The sequence below is a fragment of the Myxocyprinus asiaticus genome, chromosome 25, assembly GCF_019703515.2.
Source record: "Myxocyprinus asiaticus isolate MX2 ecotype Aquarium Trade chromosome 25, UBuf_Myxa_2, whole genome shotgun sequence".
In the NCBI taxonomy this organism is placed as follows: Eukaryota; Metazoa; Chordata; class Actinopteri; order Cypriniformes; family Catostomidae; genus Myxocyprinus; species Myxocyprinus asiaticus.
The window spans coordinates 41,376,000-41,399,955 of NC_059368.1; the positions used below are offsets into that span (position 1 = coordinate 41,376,000).

The 23,956-nt window shown below is 42.1% G+C and overlaps 1 long non-coding RNA gene across 1 annotated transcript in view; it reads right to left on the reverse strand.

The window, feature by feature from the left end:
* The window catches only part of LOC127415893 (uncharacterized), a 30,404-nt gene extending 10,312 nt beyond the window's left edge, over window positions 1–20,092 (reverse strand). The window contains exons 1-2 of the long non-coding RNA XR_007893010.1: window positions 19,656–20,092; window positions 19,374–19,530 (exon numbers count right to left, since the gene is read on the reverse strand). This is a non-coding gene — a long non-coding RNA (uncharacterized LOC127415893). The remainder of the gene's footprint in view (window positions 1–19,373; window positions 19,531–19,655) is intronic.
* Between the last annotated feature and the right edge of the window lie 3,864 nt (window positions 20,093–23,956).

Sequence of the window (23,956 nt, forward strand, 5' to 3'; positions counted from 1 at the left end):
TCGTGTTAGCATTATATCAACTGTAAAACAACAAGCTATCAGAGCCACTATCACAAGAATTTTTACGGCCCCAGTAAAATGAGTCACCAATTGCCCTGCGTGACTGGAACTGAAGCTCCACAGAGGTTAGTTGACCCAGCACTGCAAGATGTAGTTGCTGCTGTCCTCCATCTCTCCATAGAGGAGAGAGATAACCTTAACAGCTAAAATATTAGTCGTTGTGATGAAGCATTGTAGGAACTAGTTGATTGTGTCAACAACCCGGTCGGGAAGCCAATGCGCACAATCCTGGACCTAGTGGGCCAAATGTTCCTTCTTCATCACCGCAAAACCCAACTGTAAACCGCAGAGCACCAGGCCCAGCTCGCCCAGCTGCAGAGCAGCTACCAAGCGGTGCAGAGGGACAATCTCAGCCTGAACCAAGAATTTAGGTGCACCCAAACTGAGAAAGTCCAGGCACAGGAAAATAATGCCCGGATGCAGGAGGAAAACAAAACCCTGCACAGGCAGCTTCAAGCTGCCCAGCAAAGAATAGAGTCAGATCAGGTAAGAGCAGCTGAAATGCACAGCACAACATCTGACATAGGAGAGGGCCCCCTCTTTAGCGATACGCGTAGGAACGTGCCCCTGAGAAACCCAGGAACACACGCTAGGAGCCGAGCTGCCCCTAGTGGTACAGTCTCTGACTTCGTCCTCCAAGACACCGTTCAAAATCCTCCAGCGGCCCGCTGGTTGGATGCAGGTGCCCCTCCTTACAGTTGCCCCACCCAGTCAGTTTTCAGTCACGCCACCTTGCGTTTCAAACCGACTGATTCCACACCACGGAGGGGGGACATTTATTTTCAAGCCCAGAGTGGTGTAAGCGGCTCGAAGATCCCATTAGCCAGGGAGCTGTACGCAACCCAGGGTCCACCCCATGCGTCGACTGGACTCCTTCCCCACCACGAAGGGGAGGAAGTCGTCCTCATCGCTATAGCGATCCGAGTGACTATGATGTTTCGGATGACTTGGACGACCCGTGGTCTTACCGACACCAACGCTTGCGCATCCGACAACTCGAGTCCCTCGCAGGGGACATAGAACGCTTTGACTCAAGTAATCGAGATTCAAACATCGACAATTATCTTTGGGAAATTGAGCACTGCCTGATTGATTTGCCTTATGCTTCGTCGCGTGAAAAACTCAAGCTCATATGGAAGACCACGGTAAGGAGTGTCCATGCATTCATGGAAACGCTACCGACTGGTGCACGAAACCGCTACTCAGCTCTGTGTAAAGCCCTACGCAAGGAGTATTCGCTGTATATCGGCAAAGCCTCCGCTATCATAGCTGCTTTCGCCATCACCCAGAAGAGGCACGAGCCTCCGCGTGAGTATTATAGATGCCTGAGAACCACGTACTTCCAAGGAAGTAACGCACCAGGCCTGGAGGAGGAACGAGCTTTCAAGTCTCTTTTCCTTCACAACCTCCACGAGTGCATGCGATATGACGTCACGATGCACTGCAGAATGGGCAACCCCACTATGCAGGAAATCAGAAAGTATGCGCAACTGGCATGGGAGACACGCGTGAGCCCTGCCCGAGGGCATGAAGGCGACGCCAGAGCCCTCGGGATCCAAGCCTAAGAATATGCAGACCTAGCGCTTGAAGGCAACAAAATGCCTCACGTTAAGGTGAATGCTAGAACCGGACCCCAGAGGCGCCGATCACCCCGCCAGCAGGGTAGGCAACAGAACCAGGGGGGTGGTGACCAGACACACCCCCAGGGTCACAACAGACCTAAACAACAAAACGTTCACTGGCCAAAAAGAAATGCGCATTTCGAACGAAAACCCAAACAAGAAGGTGAGTGGGTAGGCAAGGTTTCAAATCCCCTCAGAGAACAAGATTTGAGAGAGGAAATGGAGGATATTAGGAGATGCTTGACTGAGTTAGTAACTAAGCTTGACGTGCTCCGTTGTTCACCAGGTCCATCGACCTCCTCAAAGGAACACGGCACTGAAACCCCGTCAGTATGACTAGATGATGTACCACCTCCCGTTAACGCCAAAGTTTACTTTGTAGGTCGGGAAAAGGGGAACAGTGTTCAAGTTGCTCCCCAAAACAGTCACTCCTAACATGCCACACCCTCCTTTTCTGACCTTCTTGGGCGATCTGTACCATAAGGGCAACGCTTGACACATGGGTCATTCAACTCCCACGCACTACTCAACACCGGTTCCGAAATAGTCTAATGGGTTCCAACACCTTCGCAGAGGTGACTAGAGCAAAGCACTCCCTTGGTAAACCGTTATAGACAGAGACCTGCAACATAAGCTTCACAAGCTACATGCAAGATAGGTCGTCTATCACAAAATGGGCCTGGATTGACACCTTTCAAGGGATGATGCTAATAGACCCTGTTTACATATGTCCCATTAATATGGAACCACTGTTAGTTGGCCAGGACCTACTGAACCGATTGGCACTGCTCATTGACTGCCGTCGTGGACACATGTGGGCTCAGATTGACATACCGAGACCACTTGGTCCAGAAAACAGTTTGCCAGCTTCAGATGCACACGTCGCCATCGTCCAAAAATCCAGCAGAGACGACGACTCCAATAAGAACAATTACAGGGCCTGAATAAAACCCTTCAGTGTACTATAGTCACTGTAAATTTGCAATCCGTTCTTATCAATAACACTTTGCACACTTCAGGGACTTTGTCAGAGAAAACAACTTATGCGTGTATCGTTAGAGATCTAATGCAGGACCTCAGGGAAATTAGCTCCTCAGTCAACAGTCTGAGTGGTGGAAGGATTCCAGCTTACCTGGTCTCCCTAGACCTTGTCGAACAAATCCTTAGTTCTGCTATCATCTCCGTTGTGCAACCTTCACAGATACACATGGCATATAGTTTTGGCATTGAAATTCCAATCCATGTAAATCCTCAGAACCTCAAAATAGGATTTATCCTCAATCTACCATCATAGGCAGAAAATATATAGACTAAAATCTGTATTTAATGTTGGTTTTCAGAGAGGTAATGCACACATTCACCTCAAAACACCACCAACACTTGCCGACCATGATGAGGACACCTCGCTCTACCTTATCTCTAACCTAAACATGTGTACCAAGACAAAGTACATTCATTGGGTTTGTCACAACGCAACCCCTTTGTTATAGAGGTGACTAACTACCTCCCAGAACAAGTGTCATGGTAGCATGTCCATCAAAAATGAAGGAACAGAGACAAAGGTAGAGCGAGCAGGCAATCGCTGGCTCGTTAACACACCAGCCACCGAAATCCCAATGTCATACGACTGCCATGATACAGCCATTAAGTTAAGGCTACCAAACCAAACGGTGTTCTTAATGGTTCCCCAAAGAGCCACTATGCACATTGACGATATTGTCCTCCATCATCTCAACGTCGACAAAAATGACGCAGAAATTGAGATCATGGACGCATTTAGAGGTCACAGCCTCACCGTTGATGACACCCTTCAACAGCAGCTTCAGGCTGAAGGGATGAAATTAGTGAAGCTGAGTCTCAAACCGACTGGCTTGACCACTATATTTCCTAGTCACATAAGCAGATCGTCATCTTACCGAGAACACCCTATCAGATTGGTTGCCCTCTGGCTCCTCCTTAGTGGTTGGATCATCATCGTAATTATTGCACACGCCATGTACAGGTACATTCAACACCTACAGGCCAGACTGGATTCACTTCTCATACAGCCACATTTTACACACCAGTCTGAGCCCATCCCACAGGTTAACCCCAATCATTTCCAAGGATAAGCCTTTTAACCTTTAACCCTCCTTTCCTCTAACATTTTGTTCCTAGTAACCAATGTCAGGTTCTACTTTGATTTTGTGTTATGACCAAAGAACAGCAAAGGATTGTATTATGGTTAATGCTGTGCCTTCCAATAACTTGAAATGTTTATGTGTGATGAATGTAGTTTTAGTTTTAGCTAGAAGTTCTATGCCCAGATGTGCCTCAATCTCTGTCCAGACGATAAAGCCTCTGTGAACTCTAATGAACTGTATGGACTGTGCAACCATTTCTCTTTCCTATCAGGAATACATGGATGGCGTAACCCACAGGTTACTGTGAACCGACAAGAACTGTTCGGCCCTTCAGTTGCTCTAAAGATGCTGGACAACAACCAACTCTTCAGAACAAAGGGGGGAATGTTGGGCCTCATGTATTCAGATAGAAGACAAAGGCAGGCCTAATACAGTCGTAAAACCTAACTCAAGCCCCCACCTTCCAAGTCGTAAATCTTACTGATAAAAATCGTGCCAAAATCAAACAAAGGGAGTCCAAAACAGACTACAAATCCATGAAGCCTTGCTCACTAAAGGATCGAACTCTCAACTCCTATTGGATGAGACACACAACAGAACGTTCCTCAAACATGACATCATCAGGAGTTGAAATACCTCTGAAATGCTTCCAGAATTTACTTCCAGCGACTTTGTTCACTGAATATAGACGTAGTTCTTTGCTGCTCTCAGGTGCAACCTCGTGGCACCAGGAAGTAATGTCCGACTTGAAACTGTGGCCATACAATCTCCATCTCGCTGGACGAGTTGAGATTACTCTGTGTTCCACCGAACACTCTAACGGATCCGAAGGAGATCGCCGAGCAGTTCGCATCTTCATCCGTTTGCCTACAGAAGTGAAGAGATTAAAGATTTCTCTTCCATCTTCAATCAAGTCGACATTTCTGAGTTCTCCGCCAGCCCACCGAGAATCAACAGCCGTGCCCGCCGACAGAGCGAGGAAATGGCCTCCCGTCATCACACGAGTCTCAAGGAACCGGGTCAGAGTTAAAGGATGGAGGAAAACACATTCTACCTGTGTCCTCATGTGATTCAAGTAAGAGGTTTACGTCTGGGCAGAGATAGAATATTATAGTGTGTTATTCTTGTGTTTCAAGGTTTTTGCTTGTACAGTTTACGGACTGCCATGTCCGCTCATTATTAATACTCAGGGTATTAATTATCACAAATTTGTTTTGCTGTATTGTGGTCCAACCAAATTGGATTGTTGTGCAATTTCGCCATTGCGGGTGAGACAGCAACTGAGTTCATCCATTAAAGAGTCAAATAACGTGGGACTTTTATGAGCCCCGCTCGTAAAACTGCGTCTCTGAGCGATAAACTGAGAGCTGCTTTCTCTCCCACTATCGCGAAATCGGCTTTAGGGCTGTCACTTCTCTCTCTCTCTCTCTCTCTCTCTCTCTCTCTCTCTCTCTCTCTCTCTCTCTCGTAATAACCACACTGACACACACACACACACCTTATGTGTTATAGGATTATTTTATTTTCATATCTAATCATATAATTGTTTAGTTTGTTGACTGCATTGTATTAATTATTAATTGATATTACTGCATAAATAAACTTTGTTTTTATTACAAAGAGAAGTGTTTTGGTTTGTTTTGCATACGCCTGTGTCATGCTGACAGGATGTCAGTGCTCGGATTCAAACCTTCATTCATTGTTTTTTTTCCCGAAAATCGCTATTCTTCAGATGTCAATTTTCCTAAGAAAACAATCTAATATTGAGACTGTTTTTAATATTTGGTTATTAGTCCCCGATTCCAGGGTGGTGCCCCGTCAATGCTAATCCTTATTAATATTCTATTGATTTTTGATAATTCATAATTATCTTTGATGATTGTTGAATTTGAATGATCAATAAGCTAGTGTTAATTTTAATTAATGTTCATCGATGTTAACAATTAACGATTATCTTTGATAATTGTTGATTTAAAGGATTAAAAAAACTAACATTGATTCTCATCAATGTTCTATTGATTTTAATAATTAGTAATTATCTTTGATAATTCTTAATTATTGCTAATAACCAAACTTGCTCCTAAACGTAGCACATTACATTTACTGGTGCCCCATATGAGGTTTTAATGAGTTAGATTCAATTGATTAATCTAAATATTAATTAATAACTACAGAAATAATTATTAATTATTTCTGATAGTAACACTGATCTAAACAACCAGTAAAGCCCTACAACTGTTTTGATCACACGGACTGGGAGATGTTCCGGTCCGCCTCTGATGATGATATTGAGGTCTACGCTGATAGCATAACGTGTTTCATCAGTACGTGCATAGATGACGTAGTGCCAACATGGATCTACCCGAACCAAAAACCGTGGATTAATAGTGATGTTCGTGCGGCACTTAATGTGCGGACCTCCGCTTTTAATTCCGGAAATGCGGAGGAGCATAAACAAGCCAGTTATGCCCTACGCAAAACTATCAGAGCAGCCAAATGCCAGTACAGGGACAAGATTGAAGGACAGTTCAACACCCGGGGGCGGGGCTAAAAATTGCCAAAGTTTTCCTTTCTAAAGCCTGTTTCCTCGCAGTTCGTCGGCTTTCCACGGGGCGGTGTCTTCCTACACGGACAGCCTATCCTTCCCCCCTGCCACCTATTTGATGCCCCCAATGTTTGGGGACCACCCCCTAGTGTCCACAGACCCCCTTTGATGCCCCCTGACTGCCTATTTTTGGTATTGGCCACCCCTCCAAGGACTTCGATTGGCTGACCACGGTGGTGGGTTTGGGAAGGGGCAGGGCTGTCCATGAACAACCTATTCTGCCCCCTTACCACCTAAGTGACACCAATGCCCCCGAGGTCGGAGGACCACCCCGACCACCCCCCACATCCACTGACACCCTAAGACGCCCCCTTACAGCCTATTTTTATAATAACCTATTTTTAATAAAATAACACATCTATATGACTCTACGAGTCCCCCTGAACAATATGCAACCTTTATAACCTCAAAATTCCTCTGTCCATGAACAGCCTAAATTTTTTAATGTGATAGGTTGTACATGGGATGTCCAGATCTCAGTTTCCGGATGACATTGGAAGCTGAAACTCACAGTCCTCTGCTTGTCTTGGTGTCCCCATTCCATGGTGTGAATTTCAAAAAGATTGGAGAAACTTGAAAATTCAGCTCTTTGGTAAAATTTTTGACTTTCTCTAATCTTCTTCATATTTCCTATTAAAAAATTTAGGCTGTTCATGGACAGCCTACATGGAGCCTGTCAAAAAAGTTGCAGGTGGGATGCTGTTTTGGACAGAGTATTTTTTTAGCTATGGTCTCCCAAGTACAACTCATTTGATGGGCCTCAGATAGGTGGTCTCTGGACAATCCATTTTCAAGACATATTTATTATTTAGGTGCACATTTTTAAATAAAACCGTTTGAAGTTTTAATGGATGAACATGCAGCAGGATGAAGTGCAGAGCCACCTAAATAGGTTTTTTATTAGATTAAATAATTATGGAGCTTAAAAAACATCTGTCCACAGACAGCCTACGTGGAGCCTGTCAAATAAGTTGCAGGTGGGCACTTCCTGTATGAACTGGTGAAAATAACCTTAAATTTGATGCTAAGACCTAGGGGCTTCGAATACTTCATCTTTTGGCCCTCATAAACAAAGTATTTTGTAATTAACATTTTTTATTAAATCTTATAATGACAAGAAACACACACACACTCATACACACACACACACACACACACACACACACACAACATTTAAACCCCACAACCCCCCCCCAAAAAAACCCAATCCTGTGGTCACAAATAAGTAAATATACACATACACACACATACATACATATACATATATATATATATATATATATATATATATATATATATATATATATATATATATATACATACATACACATTCATATACACACATAATAATCATACTCACTTAAAAACTATACTACAATACTCTCTCCACACCCCACCCGAGAGCCCCCCAAAAATTCCAAATACCTGCCCCATTTCCGGCCAAATCTAAATCACCCCGTCTTCCCAATGACACCTCCTCATAAGTTGCTACCCTCCCCATCTCCGTGCACCACTCCGGATATGGGGGCACACCAGCTGACCTCCAAACCCTCAAAATAACCTGCCTGGCGATCATAACACAGGTCAGAACCCAGTTCTCAATATAACCATCCCCCACATCGATGACCGCCTCATCGCCCGGGGCAAAACGAAACCCGAGTGCCCACCACGTCGCACACAAAATTCTGAACCTTCGACCAGAATTTCTGGATCTCGACACACCACCAAAAAACATGGGCCATGTCTCCATCCTCCGACTGGCATCTCCAGCAGGTGGGTGTGTCTTTAAGACCAAGCCTATACAGTCAAGGGGGTCCAATAAAATCTATGCAAAATGTTGAATTGCATAAGACGCACCCTTGCATCTCTAGATGCAGACTTAATGTTTTTAAGAATCTTAGCCCACACTCCTTCCTCCAATGCCAAGTTGAAATCTTTCTCCCATACTCTCTTGAGAGAAGTTAAGGCTCCATCCCCCAGACTCTGAATTAACAGGGAGTAGTACATTGATGCTTCATGACCTTTTCCAAAAGCTGCAATCACCTCTCCCAAAGCATCTGCCTCCTTGGGGGGGGGGGTGTGCTACTCCCAAAAATAGTACAAAGCAGGTGGTGCAGTTGTAAATACCTATAAAACTAAGGTCTGGGGATCCCAAAATGTTGAAACCAAGTTTTCAAACGATCTCAACACTCCACTTTCATATAGGTCACCGAGTATAGCATCCCCCCTCACAATCCACTCTGGCCAGCAGAAAGGGGACTTGCCAATACACAATCTTGGGTTCTGCCATATGCTCGAGGTAACATTTAAATAAGTGTCCAATTTAAACAATCTGGACACTTTAGTCCATACCGAGTGTAAATACGAAATAACGGGGTGTAACTTAAATTTTCAGATTAGTTTGACAGAGATGCTTTGTAATGGCGAAATAGGGGCAAGAACTGCCTGTTCAATAACAAACCAGGGAGGGGCTCTCTCAGGTGGAAGTGACCAATGAGCCTAATAAAACAAAATCTTGGGTAGGCCTAGCCCACCTTTGTCTATCGGCCTATGTAACTTATTAAAATGCAATCTGGGATGTTTACCATTGCAAATGAAGTACTTCGGTATGCTATCAAATTGCTTGAAATAAGAGCGGGGGACATCTACAGGGAGAGACTGTAGCAGGTAGTTAAATTTTGGAATACAATTCATTTTGATAACATTACATTTATCGATGATTGGGAAGGTTAATGAAGCCCACCTGCCCACATCACTCGAAAACCTTTTTATTAAAGGGTCAAAATTAACACTAAATCAGACAAATTTGCTGGGAATAAAATCCCCAAATACTTAATGCCCTGTTTGGGCCACTGGAAGGCGTCCGGCTGGAAAGCCATTACTGGACAGTACGCTGTCAGAGCCAAAGCTTCGGATTTAGACAAATTGACTTTGTATCCTGAGAACTTGGTAAAGGAATTAATAATTCTGTGGAGGCAAGGCATAGAACTAAGTAAATATACACATACACACACATACATACATATACATATACATATATATATATATATATATATATATACATACATACACATTCATATACACACATAATAATCATACTCACTTAAAAACTATACTACAATACTCTCTCCACACCCCACCCGAGAGCCCCCCAAAAATTCCAAATACCTGCCCCATTTCCGGCCAAATCTAAATCACCCCGTCTTCCCAATGACACCTCCTCATAAGCTCATAAGCTCATATGCGCCACACCTCCCGCAATCACCCCTGGAAAATCATCCTCCTTTCTTATAGTGGCTGCTAATCGTTCCAGGGCAAGACAGAACAATAATGGGGAAAGAGGGCAACCCTGCCGGGTGCCCCTATCCAGAGAAAAATAATCTGACATTAACCCGTTTGTTTGTACCGCTGCTAAAGGATGTCTATAAAGTAACTTAATCCAAGCAATAAATGTACTCCCGAACCCATACATTTCCAAAATCTTAAAGAGATAATCCCATTCTACTCTATCAAACGCCTTATCGGCGTCAAGTGAGATGGCAGCAACCGGAGATTGATCATTCGCTACTGACCACATGATATTGATGAGACACCTAATATTATCAGAAGAGCTATGGCCTCGAATAAACCCCACCTGATCTATACATTTAAGTGATGTCATAATTTAACTTAATCGATTAGCCAGAATTTTGGACAAAATTTATACATCTAACTGAATCAGGTAAATTGGGCGGTAACTTTTACACTCACTTGGATCTTTGTCCTTTTTCAGAATCAGACTGATCCGGGCTTGCATCATGGTTGGAGGAAGCTTTCTGTACTTTAATGATTCCATATAAACTTCTAACAAAAGTGGAGCCAGTTCTGTAGCGTAAGATTTGAAAAACTGCCGTCAGGCCCCAGAGCCTTGCCTGTAGGCAAGGTCTTAATTACCTCATCAAGCTCCTCCAAGGTTATCTCAGAATCAAGAGAATTTTTTTTTGCTCAGTCGTCAGTTTAGGGAGATCTAATGGTTCCACAAAGTTCCTAATATCTTCATTAGACGAAGACACAGAACTATAGAGATCAAAGTAGAATTTTTAAAAGCATTATTGGTATCAATGGCCAAGGTAAATATTTCACCACCAGCAGATTTCACTGAGGGAATGGTAGAAAAAGACTCTCTCTGCTTTATATATCTAGCCAAATGTTTTCCTGCTTTGTCCCCCGACTCAAAGTATGACTGTCTTGCCCTCAATAACCAAAACTCCACTTTTGCGACAAAATAGTATTATATCTATATTTCAATCTGGTAAATTCTCTGAGGCCATCAGATGACATTCGGAGCTTCAGCTCTGCCTCTGCACTTTTAATATTCCCTTCCAACTCCACGAGTTCTTATGCTTTGGATTTTTTGGTGACTAAGGCATACTGTATGATCCGGCCCCTAAGAACCACCATAAGTGCCTCCCAAACCATGCCCACAGAGGGTACTGAGGACCAGTTGGTCTCCATATAAACGTTGATTTCAGTCTTTAACATTTGTTGGAAATCAGGATTTTGCAAAAGGGACACATTAAGGCACCAACTATATGATTTCTTTTTCTCTGAATATGGCAACACTTCTAAACTCACCAGGGCATAATCTGAGACTAAGATATTTCCAATTGAGCAATCAACAACAGATGAAATGAGGGATTCTATTCTAGAATATATCTTATGGACTGACGAAAAAATGTATAGTCCCTACCAGATGGGTTCAAAAGTCTCCAAATATCCATAAGACCAAGATTTGTACACATCCGGTGAAGCGTCAATGTTGCTCTAGGGGGTTTACACACTTTTGCTTCACTGTGATCAAGGACTTCGTCCATCAAAAGATAAAAGTCTCCTCCCAATATTACATCATGAGGAGTGCCAGCGGTTTGCAGCATCCCTTCAAGATCTATAAAAAAGCCCTGATCATCAGCGTTAGGTGCATAAATATTAGCCAAAAATCAACCTTTGCCCTTGAATTTCAGCTAAAACAATAATGACTCTCCCTAATTTATCTTTAGTCTGTTAGAGACATTTGAATTGTTGTTGTTTATTAATCAATATAATGACTCCCTTGCTCTTACTTGAGCCAGCACTAAAAAAAAAATGTTTCAGCTTCCTGCGGGGAGAGATGTGTTTCATGAAGAAACACTATATCATATTTCTTACGTTTAAGAAAAGTAATAACCTTCCTTTTTATGGGGTGCCCCAACCCATTTGCATTCCATGTGGAGAGAGATAGTACACTCATATTAACATTTGACATTTTGATATAGTAGAAAAAATAAATTGTGTCAAAAACAAAATTATACAGACCACGTTCCCCATTAGTGAAACAATCAAACCCTGAACTTCCCCCTGAACAAAACAAACAGAAAAAAGACAAACGTGCGCATTAACCCCGAGCACGAAAGTGCCAACTGGCGACAATCCCTCTAAACTCAAAAGGTCCATGAACGCTCACGAGCCCCCACAACAACTTTGCCATCGGATTGCTCAATTTGTGAGGCAAAATTACATTACAGAAAATAATTTGTAAAATAAACCCCAGCCAATAGGAAGAATGAACACAAAGAACGTGTAGATTCATTCACAGAACTGTCTCAAAGGTGTGATCTTCCACAAAACAAATTCCAGCTGATATAAAACCGTTCAGATTCCTCAGACAGACAAATGAATGTTCAGTGAGCCGGCTGTTATGAGTTCAGCGGATGACGTAATCATTCCAATGTCCCATAAAAATACTCAACAAAACAAACTCCAGCCAGCAGGAGGAATAAGCACGAAGAATGAGCAGATTAATCTACAGCTGTTCCAAAGGAGTGTTATTCAATAGAACAAGCTCCAGCCGCTAGGCAGAACCAATACAAAAAGAAACAAAACCGGCATCGCGGTTCACCGGATGGTTGAGTCAATTCACTCGGAGGCCGCATAAAAGTATATACCATGACTTACACAATTCGTCAACTTTATAAAAGACATCCTTTGTGTGAGCATGTAGATATTTTACAGTCATCCGTAGTGTCCACTCTCAAACTGGCCAGGAACTTCAATGCAAAAGTAATCTTTCGTCAATGCAAAAGTTTCTTTAAGGAAAAGTGTTATTCACAAAATAAACTCCAGCCGCTTGGCGGAGCCAACGAAAAAAGAAAAAGAAACCAAAATAACACCCAGCTTCCTCAAAAGCCAGAGTAAGTACAGCGAATCAACCCACTCACATGAGAAACACCCAATGGTTTACTCACCCATTTATTCAATAAAAGACATTGCCTGATTGGGACATGTAAATACTTTGCAACTGACCTTTGTTTCTATTCTCAGTTTGGTCGGAAACATCTGAGCAAAAGTGATCTTTCGCTGATGTAAGAGTTTCTTACATTCCTTGAACCGATCGCGTTTCTCTCGTCGAACTCGCAAAGTCCGGGAACAAGAAAATATTGTAATTCTTCCAAGAAAGCTTTTCTTTGCTCCTCGCCTGGTGCAACACGAGATCTTTATCGGATGATTTAAAAAATTTGGCCAGAATCGATCGGGGCCTGTCTCCCTCAGCAAGTCTGCGAGCCGGGACTCTGTGAGCTCGCTCGATTTCCAGCTTGTGGCCTGTTATGTCGAGCAGACTTGGGAAAAGCTCATCTAGGAATTTCACCATATCTCTGCCCTCCTCATACTCAGAAATTCCAACAATTCCAACTTTATTCCTGCGGCTTCTATTCTCAAGATCTTCAAGCTGTTCAAGAACACGTTCCAAATCAACTTTGGTCGCGGGCAGATTAGTGGCTAATTCCCTCTCTGATGACTCCAAATAATTGATTCGTTTTTCAACATCTGTCACTCTTGTAACTAGCTCAGAGACTAGCTTTTTCCATTTCCGTAATCGATTGACGTATTACAGCGAGATCCTCCAAGTCCACAAGTACCTTTGTCAACATCACCGACATGTTGGACAGTTGACACTGGATTCCTTCTCCCGCCGCACCATCCAAATCGAGTCCCTGGTCCACAGGCATGTCTGGGCTTTCATCTTGAACCTGTAAGTGTCTTTTAATGTCTCCAGAGCCCGAGGATTTTGACTTCTTTGCCCAGGTGTATCGAATTTCACCGGATTATATCATGAAAATAATGTAAAAAATTAGCAAAGTGCGCAGAGCGCGCAGAGACATGGCGTCACGTGGCTCTCCCATAAACAAAGTATTAAAAATGTGTGTCTCTCACCTATTGGGAAGTACTTAAAAAAAAGTCAAGAAATATAATCTGGAAAAATAACTGTCATTTTAGGTGCACAAGTCAGCCAATTAAGCACTTAATGAACTCATTCAGACTTCAAACTTTGCACACTGTCTAAGGGGCCCCTGAGAAGCTAAAGATTTCAAATTTGAGTCATTTGCAGCTTTCTGAGGGGTGTCCACGAATTACCTATAGAAATGGAATAAGTTGCTCATGGGATGCACCCTGGCAGAGTGCCCAGAGGTCCCATGGACCCCAAATTTCACATGCTGACACGTCGAGTGCCCCTTATTGAGAGGACTAAGGCCTAGGATGTAATAAAGTATTTTTCATTATTTTCAATAAATCTCTCTGCCTGTCATAGAAGCCTATGAGACAGACTGCCTGAGAGGCCTAAATGCACCAGTACATTCAGATAATTTATAGTTATTTGGATGAGTTTTGGGATTACACCACATGCAAGGCGCTCAGGTCTTCCCATTGAACACACAAATTATGCAATTTACAATTCATAAACATTTATATTTGTATAAAAACATCTGTCCATGGACAGCCTATGTGGAGCTTGTCAATTAAGTTGCAGGTGGGCACTTATGGCAAAAACACAGGAAGTGCCCTCTTCTGAGCTAACTAGCTGACTTTTCTCAACTAAACCACTTGTTTTACACCCAGAACAGTCAAATAGTGGTATTTATAAAACTTGCAGTTCAATAAAGTGCATAATTTGAAAACAAAACCACTCTGTCCACAGAAAGCCTATTTGAATTAAAAATAGATTGCACGTGGGATGTACCCTGGGATCGCGTCCAGGGGGTTATACAGACCCCAAATTTGACACGGTGACACCTCGAGAGCCCCTCGACAACATACTAAGGGGAGTGGACTTTTCGGTGCCGTTTTGGTCAAAAGTCAATGAAATGGGTTTAAAGGGCACTGGGTGGGCACAGCAGGCACCCACCATTTGGTCTGGGGCAAAACCGAGTGAAAACCAGCCAAAAAATATTAAGTGCCATAAATTACCAAAAACGCACTTATAACGGCTCTGGGGGATGCCGAGGCACCGCCCGTCACGAACTGTGGTGACAATGGGCATCGGTGGGCATCCCAGGGGCTCTGGCAAGCAAAAGTGATATTTTGTAGGTAAGGGGACAAATAGGCATTCTGTGGACATGAGGAAGACTATGGTGAAGTTTAGGTGGCAAGGGGGCACCGTAGACACTTCATGGACATGATGAAGACCATTGGGAAGACTAGTAGGTAAGGGGACAAAATGACACTCTGTGGACACTTATAATGGAGCTTATGGGGAGTGGACACTAGGAGACTGGGGACAATCCCCCGTATGCCCGTTCTAACCCCAGAGCACCTCTAGTGGTGTCCATACAGTGCCTTTGACCACTTGGCCCTGCTTTCCAAGAGTAAGGGGAAAGATGCCTACTCATAACTTATATAGCATGTATGGGGGATCCAAATTCAACCTACAATCCATCGCACCTACTATTCGACCAATGGCAGCTTAAACGAATGGGAAAATTTCTACGAACCACCCTTACCAGTGAAAATCCTTAAAGCCGTGGGTCCAGATGGCATTCCGGGCCATGTTATCAGAGCGTGCGCGAACCAACTGGCTGGTGTTTTTACGGACATTTTCAACCTTTCTCTCTCCTTGTCTCTGGTCCCCACATGCTTTAAAATGTCCACCATTGTGCCTGTACCAAAGCAATCCAAAATCACTTGCTTAAATGACTGGCGTCCTGTTGCTCTGACCCCCATCATCAGCAAATGCTTTGAGAGACTAATCAGAGATAACATCTGCTCTGTGCTGCCTGCCTCACTGGACTCACTGCAGTTTGCATACCGCAACAAACGCTCCACTGATGATGCCATTGCATCTACACTATGCACTGCTCTCTCCCACCTGGAAAACAGCATTCTCATATGTGAGTATGCTGTTTATAGACTATAGCTCAGCATTCAACACCATAGTGCCCTCCAAGCTTGATGTGAAACTCCGGGCTTAAACAGCTCGCTGTGCAGCTGGATCCTGGACTTCCTGTCAAGCAGACGCCAGGTGGTTAGAATGGGCAGCAACATCTCCTCATCACTGACCCTAAACACTGGAGCCCCGCAGGGTTGTGTTCTCAGCCCACTCCTGTATTCCCTGTACACACATGACTGTGTGGCAACACATAGCTCCAATGCCATCAAGTTTGCTGATGATACGACGGTGGTAAGTCTGATCACTGACAATAATGAAACAGCCTACAGAGAGGAGGTGCACACTCTGACATGGTGGTGTCAGGAGCAGAGCCTCTACCTCAGTGTTAGTAAGACCAAGGAGCTTGTGGTGGACTTCAGGAGAAAAGACAGAGAACACAGCCCCATCACCATCAATGGAGCACCGGTGGAGAGAGTCAGCAGCTTCAAGTTCCTCATGTCCACATCACAGAGGAACTCACATGGTCTGTCCACACTGAGGCTGTTGTGAAGAAGGCTCACCAGCGCCTCTTCTTCCTGAAACGGCTGAGGAAGTTTGGAATGAACCACCACATCCTCACACGGTTCTACACCAGCACTGTAGAGAGCATCCTGACTGGCTGCATCACTGCCTGGTATGGCAAACAGCACTTCCCTCAACCGCAAAGCCCTGCAAAGTGTGGTGCAAATTGCCAGACACATCATTGGTGGTGAGCTTCCCTCCCTCCAGGACATATACAGGTGCTGGTCATATAATTAGAATATCATCAAAAAGTTGATTTATTTCACTAATTCCATTCAAAAAGTGAAACTTGTATATTATATTCATTCATTACACACAGACTGATATATTTCAAATGTTTATTTCTTTTAATTTTGATGATTATAACTGACAACTAAGGAAAATCCCAAATTCAGTATCTCAGAAAATTAGAATATTGTGAAAAGGTTCAATATTGAAGACACCTGGTGCCACACTCTAATCAGCTAATTAACTCAAAACACCTGCAAAGGCCTTTAAATGGTCTCTCAATCTAGTTCTGTACGCTACACAATCATGGGGAAGACTGCTGACTTGACAGTTGTCCAAAAGACGACCATTGACACGCTGCACAAGGAGGGAAAGACACAAAAGGTCATTGCAAAAGAGGCTGGCTGTTCACAGAGCTCTGTGTCCAAGCACATTAATAGAGAGGCGAAGGGAAGGAAAAGATGTGGTAGAAAAAAAGTGTACAAGCAATAGGGATAACCGCACCCTGGAGAGGATTGTGAAACAAAACCCATTCAAAAATGTGGGGGAGAACCACTACGCACAGACGTATGCAAGACATGGGTTTCAGCTGTCGCATTCCTTGTGTCAAGCCACTCTTGAACAACAGACAGCGTCTGAAGCGTCTCGCCTGGGCTAAAGACAAAAAGGACTGGACTGCTGCTGAGTGGTCCAAAGTTATGTTCTCTGATGAAAGTAAATTTTGCATTTCCTTTGGAAATTAGGGTCCCAGAGTCTGGAGGAAGAGAGGAGAGGCACACAATCCACGTTGCTTGAGGTCCAGTGTAAAGTTTCCACAGTCAGTGATGGTTTGGGGTGCCATGTCATCTGCTGGTGTTGGTCCACTGTGTTTTCTGAGGTCCAAGGTCAACGCAGCCGTATACCAGGAAGTTTTAGAGCACTTCATGCTTCCTGCTGCTGACCAACTTTATGGAGATGCAGATTTCATTTTCCAACAGGACTTGGCACCTGCACACAGTGCCAAAGCAACCAGTATCTGGTTTAAGGACCATGGTATCCCTGTTCTTAATTGGCCAGCAAACTCGCCTGACCTTAACCCCATAGAAAATCTATGGGGTATTGTGAAGAGGAAGATGCGATATGCCAGACCCAACAATGCAGAAGAGCTGAAGGCCACTATCAGAGCAACCTGGGCTCTCATAACACCTGAGCAGTGCCACAGACTGATCGACTCCATGCCACGCCGCATTGCTGCAGTAATTCAGGCAAAAGGAGCCCCAACTAAGTATTGAGTACTGTACATGCTCATACTTTTCATGTTCATACTTTTCAGTTGGCCAAGATTTCTAAAAATCCTTTCTTTGTATTGGTCTTAAGTAATATTCTAATTTTCTGAGATACTGAATTTGGGATTTTCCTTAGTTGTCAGTTGTAATCATCAAAATTAAAAGAAATAAACATTTGAAATATATCAGTCTGTGTGTAATGAATGAATATAATATACAAGTTTCACTTTTTGAATGGAATTAGTGAAATAAATCAACTTTTTGATGATATTCTAATTATATGACCAGCACCTGTATATCAAGTGGTGTGTGAAAAAAGCTTGGAGGATCATCAGAGACTCCAGCCACCCGAGCCATGGGCTGCTCTCACTGCTACCATCAGGCAGGCAGTATCGCAGCATCAGGACCCGCACCAGCCAATTTCATGACAGCTTCTTCCCCCAAGCAATCAGACTTTTGCACTCTTGATCTCTCACAATCAATATACATCATCACTGCACTTTATTAATCTTACACTGGACTGTCATAAATTATATTCTCTCTTAACAACACACTGGCAACTGACTATCAACCAACAGCCAATACAGCACAATACAACCTAATGTATATTTTATATATACTATTTTTATTGTATACTGTGTATTCTATATCGTGTGTATTGTATACTGTACATTGTATATTGTGTTATACATATTGTATTAGATATGTACATTGTGTTGTGTAAATCTGATGTTTATTGTAAATTGGTATATGTCTCATCACTGTCATGACTGCTGTGTTGCTCGGAACTACACCCAAGACTTTCACCCACTGTTGCACTTGTGTATATGGTTGAGTGACAATAAAGGGATTTGATTTGATTCTCCTCCACTATATCACAGAGGCAAATATTGTACATTTTACTCCACTACATTTGTCTGACAGCTTTAGTTACTAGTTACTTTTCGGGTTACAATTTTTCATAAACATATGATGATCTCATAGAATATGATGCATTTCTGTAGATTAAACTACCCAACAGTAAATAAAGTAGTTAAAATTAGCTCAACCTTAAACATCTACAGCAGTAAAATGCAACATTTATGCAGCAGTGATATTAAACCAAAAATATCATATAGGCTATAATAGTAACACTGTCATGGACCATTTTACAGCACAATGAGTATTTTTACACAACTTTTACTTTTGATTCTTTAAGAACATTTTGCTGATAATTCTTTACTTATGTGAGTTTTTGAATACAGGACTTTTACTTAAAGTGGAGTATTTTCATAGGGTGCTATTAGTAATTTTACTTATTTAAATTGTATATATTTTAATAGTTTATTTAGGCATATTTATTTAAGTTTTAAACTGCAGAGTCACATTACTGAGTATGTCTTCTTAAATAATCTGTTTAATAAGAACATATATTTATTGCCATTACAATTATGCTTCTCAAAGAAGGCTAATATAACTTTATACTGTATTACGTGTCTTGTAAATTTAGACCTATCAAGTCACGTGCGGAGACTGCCTATATTGATTTCATAGCGATTTTTTCAACACTTTTTTTTTTATCCTCTGAAATAGTTTACAATGGCATTCCAATGATCAAAATATATTAATACAATTTATTAAATGTCCCATTGTCTTTTCATAAACTGTCAAAGATGCCAGAAGATATGTTTAAGTTGCACTTAATGGACTTAAGATAGGTTCAAAGGTCTCATTAAATTACGAACGAATTACTTAAGGCTGTGACACACCAAACCGACATCCAAGAACTAGCGCCGACTAAAGCAGACTGTGGGGTCGGCTCACGTCGCCTGTGTCTGGGTCAAAAAGTTGTTCTTGAACACACCACAAAGACGACACCCGATGGCCAACTAGCATGTCCATTCTGCACCTGTGTGAGAAGATATAACTTTCTGTACCAGCAGTTTGTATTCGTTATTCAAAACAGGAAACTGGAAGAGCTAGTGACTGCTGGGATACAAAACATAAACAAAGCAGCGCTTGCTTACTACTTACACAAATCTCGCTCATCACAGACAGATGCGTGATATATCGGAAATGTCTGATAAGCTGCAAATGGCACTGGTATTGTCAGCCCTTAGTCTTTTGCTTGTGGAAGAAGAAAGGAAGCGGACGCGAAAAATACGGAGAAACCGCACTAAATGGGTGAAATCATGGATACTCCAGAGACAGGCTAAAGGGGCTTTCCCGAACCTATGTCGAGAGCTGGAGTTAACTGAAACCTCCGTTTTAAAAATTTCGCTTGGCTTTTTCCTGTTCAGTTCCACATGCTGAAGGAAATTATCGGTCCAATCATCCAGAGGCAAAACAGGAACTACCGGGATTGAATCTCCGTAGGGGAACGTCTGATGATTACACTACGTTTCTTGGCAACAGATCGGCAAGCTAAAGGTTTTTCTTCGTTTAACATTATTACTGTGTTTTCCCTCTTGACTTCGTCGTTTGCTTGCTTCGTAACTTTCGTTTTTCTTCTCGTGCACTGGTTCGCTAAGCTGACCAGCCAATCAGAATGATCCGTCACACCGACGAGCTCCGCCGCCTATTCAACATGCTCAATCGGCCGAAAAAAAGCCGACGGGGACCGACTTCAGCCGCCAGTGTGGAACAACCCGCAAAAACTAGCCCGACAGACGCTCCCCGACGGGCCGACATTGGCCGACCGTCGGCTTGGTGTGTCAGGGCGTTTAGATAACAATGCTTTTGGGAAACGCACCTTAGAGATTAAGTACTACTTAAGTGCTACTAACGTTCTACTGGGGTTTCCCGAGGTTTCCTGCCTCGGGAAACCCAGCCATGGTCATCTGATCACCATATATGGAGAGCGCACTGCAGCATCGGAATGCCCAGTGCTTCAAGGGAGAGAACTTCCAGCCAGTACTACCAAAATTTTCCCCTATTCTTGCACTAAACAATTAAAAAGAATCCATGAATTCTCCAGTTATTTCTCTCTCTCTCACTCACACACACACCAAGTGTGTTCATTTAAGTTCACGAACATGGTAACATAGTTGTTAGATTTTATGTCCACCCCACCTTCTGTTCTTAATGCCTAATCATTAATTTAGCACATGCTTATATCCAAAGCGACTGAACTCTTTTTTTAAATTATATTTATGAATGGGACAATGGAAAATCAAACAATGTTATTAAATATAAAAATAATATTTAATAGACCAATTCCCAGTCAGCATGTAGCCTAGAGATGTGGCTTGCGATCTCTCACGTACATAGTACATATTACATGAATAGGTTACAGTGAGTGGTGGTTCGGAATAATATTTAATTAAAATCGAGAAAAATTTATTTGTAGAGTGGTACTCTTATTCTGGCTGATTTTTGCTTCTGGTTTAAAGCAGTACAAAAGATGGGGCAAGTTGACCAATCAGATGAAAGGGCCGTTTCAGTGCCGCCCACGTGTGTGAATCACATATTCAATCCTTAAACATTTTTTTTTAACAATAACCCCCCCCCCCACAATTTTTTTTTTTAATGGTCAAAATGTACACGGACCTCCCAGCTACATTAATTTCGCATTCGGCCCTTTAACTGAAACGTGCATCTTGTTTCATGTGAGTGCCACGCGGAGCAGCGCATCGCACACAGTGTGCAGGATAGCGTGCATCTGTTTAGCGAGTCATCTTTGCTGGATATTACAGAGCAGATGTGATCAATTTGAAACCTACAGAGAATATTCTATTTTAAAGCGCTATGGAGGAAGTAAAAACTTTCAAATGGCTAGACAGCTGCCTTTTCATTATTATCAGAATGCCTACTGACGTTGAAAAAGGACACAACAATGTGCCTTGCATCAACATTAATTAGAAGGCTTACTAAAATGCATCATGTTTTCACTGTAGTAACAATAACTTGTAACAGAAATGTTAGGCTATAGTTTCATATGAAATCTATAAAGGGCAATATAAGACTTTTTACAACTTTGAAATGTGTAGTTAAATGTGTTTAATTACAACTCTGTTTAACTGTCTAGACTATTGATGTTCTTATAACAAATACTAGTTTATTTTTTAGATTGACTAGCTGGCCTAACCATATTAATGAGGATGGCCTTAAAGGGATAGTTCACCCAAAAATGAAAATTCTCTCATTATTTACTCACCCTCCTGGCATCCCAGATGTGTATGACTTTCTTTCTTCCTCAGAACACAAATTAATATTTTTTGAAGAATCTTTCAGCTCTGTAGGTCCTCACAATGCAAGTGAATGGGTGCCACGATTTTGAAGCTCCAAAATCCACATAAAGGAAGCATAAAGTAATTCATATGACTCCAGTGGTTAAATCCATGTGTTCAGACATGATATGATAGATGTGGGTGAGAAACAGATCAATATTTAAGTAATTTTTTATCATAAATTCTTCCTGCCCAGTAAGGGGCGATATGCATGAAGATTGTGAATCACCAAAAACAGAAGAAGGAGAATGTGAAAGTGGAGATTAACTGAGCAGGGAGGAGAATTTATAGTAAAAAAGGACTTAAATATTGATCTGTTTCTCACCCACACCTATCATATCACTTCAGAAGATTTGGATTTAACCACCAGAGTTGTCTGGAGTACTTTTATGTTGCCCTAATGTGGATTTAGGAGCTTCAAAATCTGGCACCCATTCACTTGAATTGTATGGACCTACTGAGCTTAGAAATTCTTCTAAAAATCTTTGTTTGTGTTCAGCAGAAGAAAGAAAGCCATACACATTTGGAATGGCATGAGGGTGAGTAAATGATGAGAATTAAAATTTTGGGGTGAACTAACCCTTTAAATGCCACTGTTAAACCATGGAAGGACCATGGTAAACTTGACCAGGGCAAGTACATGAAAGAAGAGGTTTAAAGTCTGGACGTCCATGAAATATGGACAATTTATGGACAAAGTTTTCCTCCTGTTCTCATGATGTCTGATCTCCAACTGGCCATGTTTGCCAGATATTTCAAGAGATTACTTAAATCATTAAGCCAAATACTAGAAGCAGAGTCCCAATTAAGTTAAGTGGTTTACTCATACAGTCAGAACGTTATAACTAACCCTTTAAAGTGCTAATTGTTGGTCAACTACCACTGAAGACAATTTCTGACACAGGAAAAAGCTTTGTTGTGCCATAGTGTATGTGTCTTTTGAAATTGTCAATGCCATGTTAATTGATGTGTGCACAAAAACTGATAATTAGTTTCATTGTAGGGTTTGAATAGGTCATGTTTGGTGTTACAAATTTAAGATGGTGGGCATACAAATACAAATAATGCATGTGTTGTTTAATCAGCCCATGTCTTCGAAATCTCACTCCAACCAGGAAGCCAAAGTTGGCAACCCTGATCATAAAAACACAGATTTGTGAGAGTTTTCGCTGAACTGGAGGTGTCAGAATAAATGGTAATGGCATACTACTATACCATTCTTTTTTTCTGCCATAGACTGACATAGCAGAAGTAGTAAGAGTAGTATGTGAAGTATGCAGTTGCGTAAGCAGCCCATGAAACACACGTCACCATTGTCACGTTGTGAGTCTGGCCAATCGTGAATAAGCTGTGCCGTCATCAGAGCTTGTGCAGCTCCTCACATGCTGTTTAGTCAAAAATGATCTTTACACTTAATGTGTACAGAAGACATAACGTGTGTGCACGTGATTGCATCTAAACACACATTTTTGTGTACAGGCGTTTATATTTTGGCCAGTGGTGAGCTAGAAAAGTTGACAATTTGCATAAAATGTATTAAACATATATTGGTGACCTAAACACCTACATAACCATCTGTAATTCATGAATAATACATGTTAAATCAACGTATCATGACACGGAGTCTTATGTCATCGAGTTGTCCCACATACATCATGGATGTGCGAGGTCATATGATGAAGACTCTTTATTACAACCAGGAATAAAGAACAATTTCAAAATACCGGTGGCACTGTGAACATGGCATTGGGGCTTTCTCAGCAGCTGCAAAACACAAGAATCCTCTCACGTGCAAGACAGGTCATTTAAGAAAGGACACAGTTCAATCAATATCTTATTGATGATTTATAAGGTTTGAAAGGTTTTTTTTATTTTGTTTTGCCTACTGTTGTTTGCAGTAGCGGCTCGTGACCACAGATATAGGAGGGGCAGATCTTGCTCTGAGCGCTGTTTTTTTCTTTTTTAAAACATTATTCAACTCCAACTAATTCTTCAAACACACACGAGATGACACAGTATGCAGTGTCCTTACATTATTCCACCACAAGGTGGAACTCTTAGAACATACTGTATGTTGACTGTAAAATTTTAAATAAGAAGCTTTAC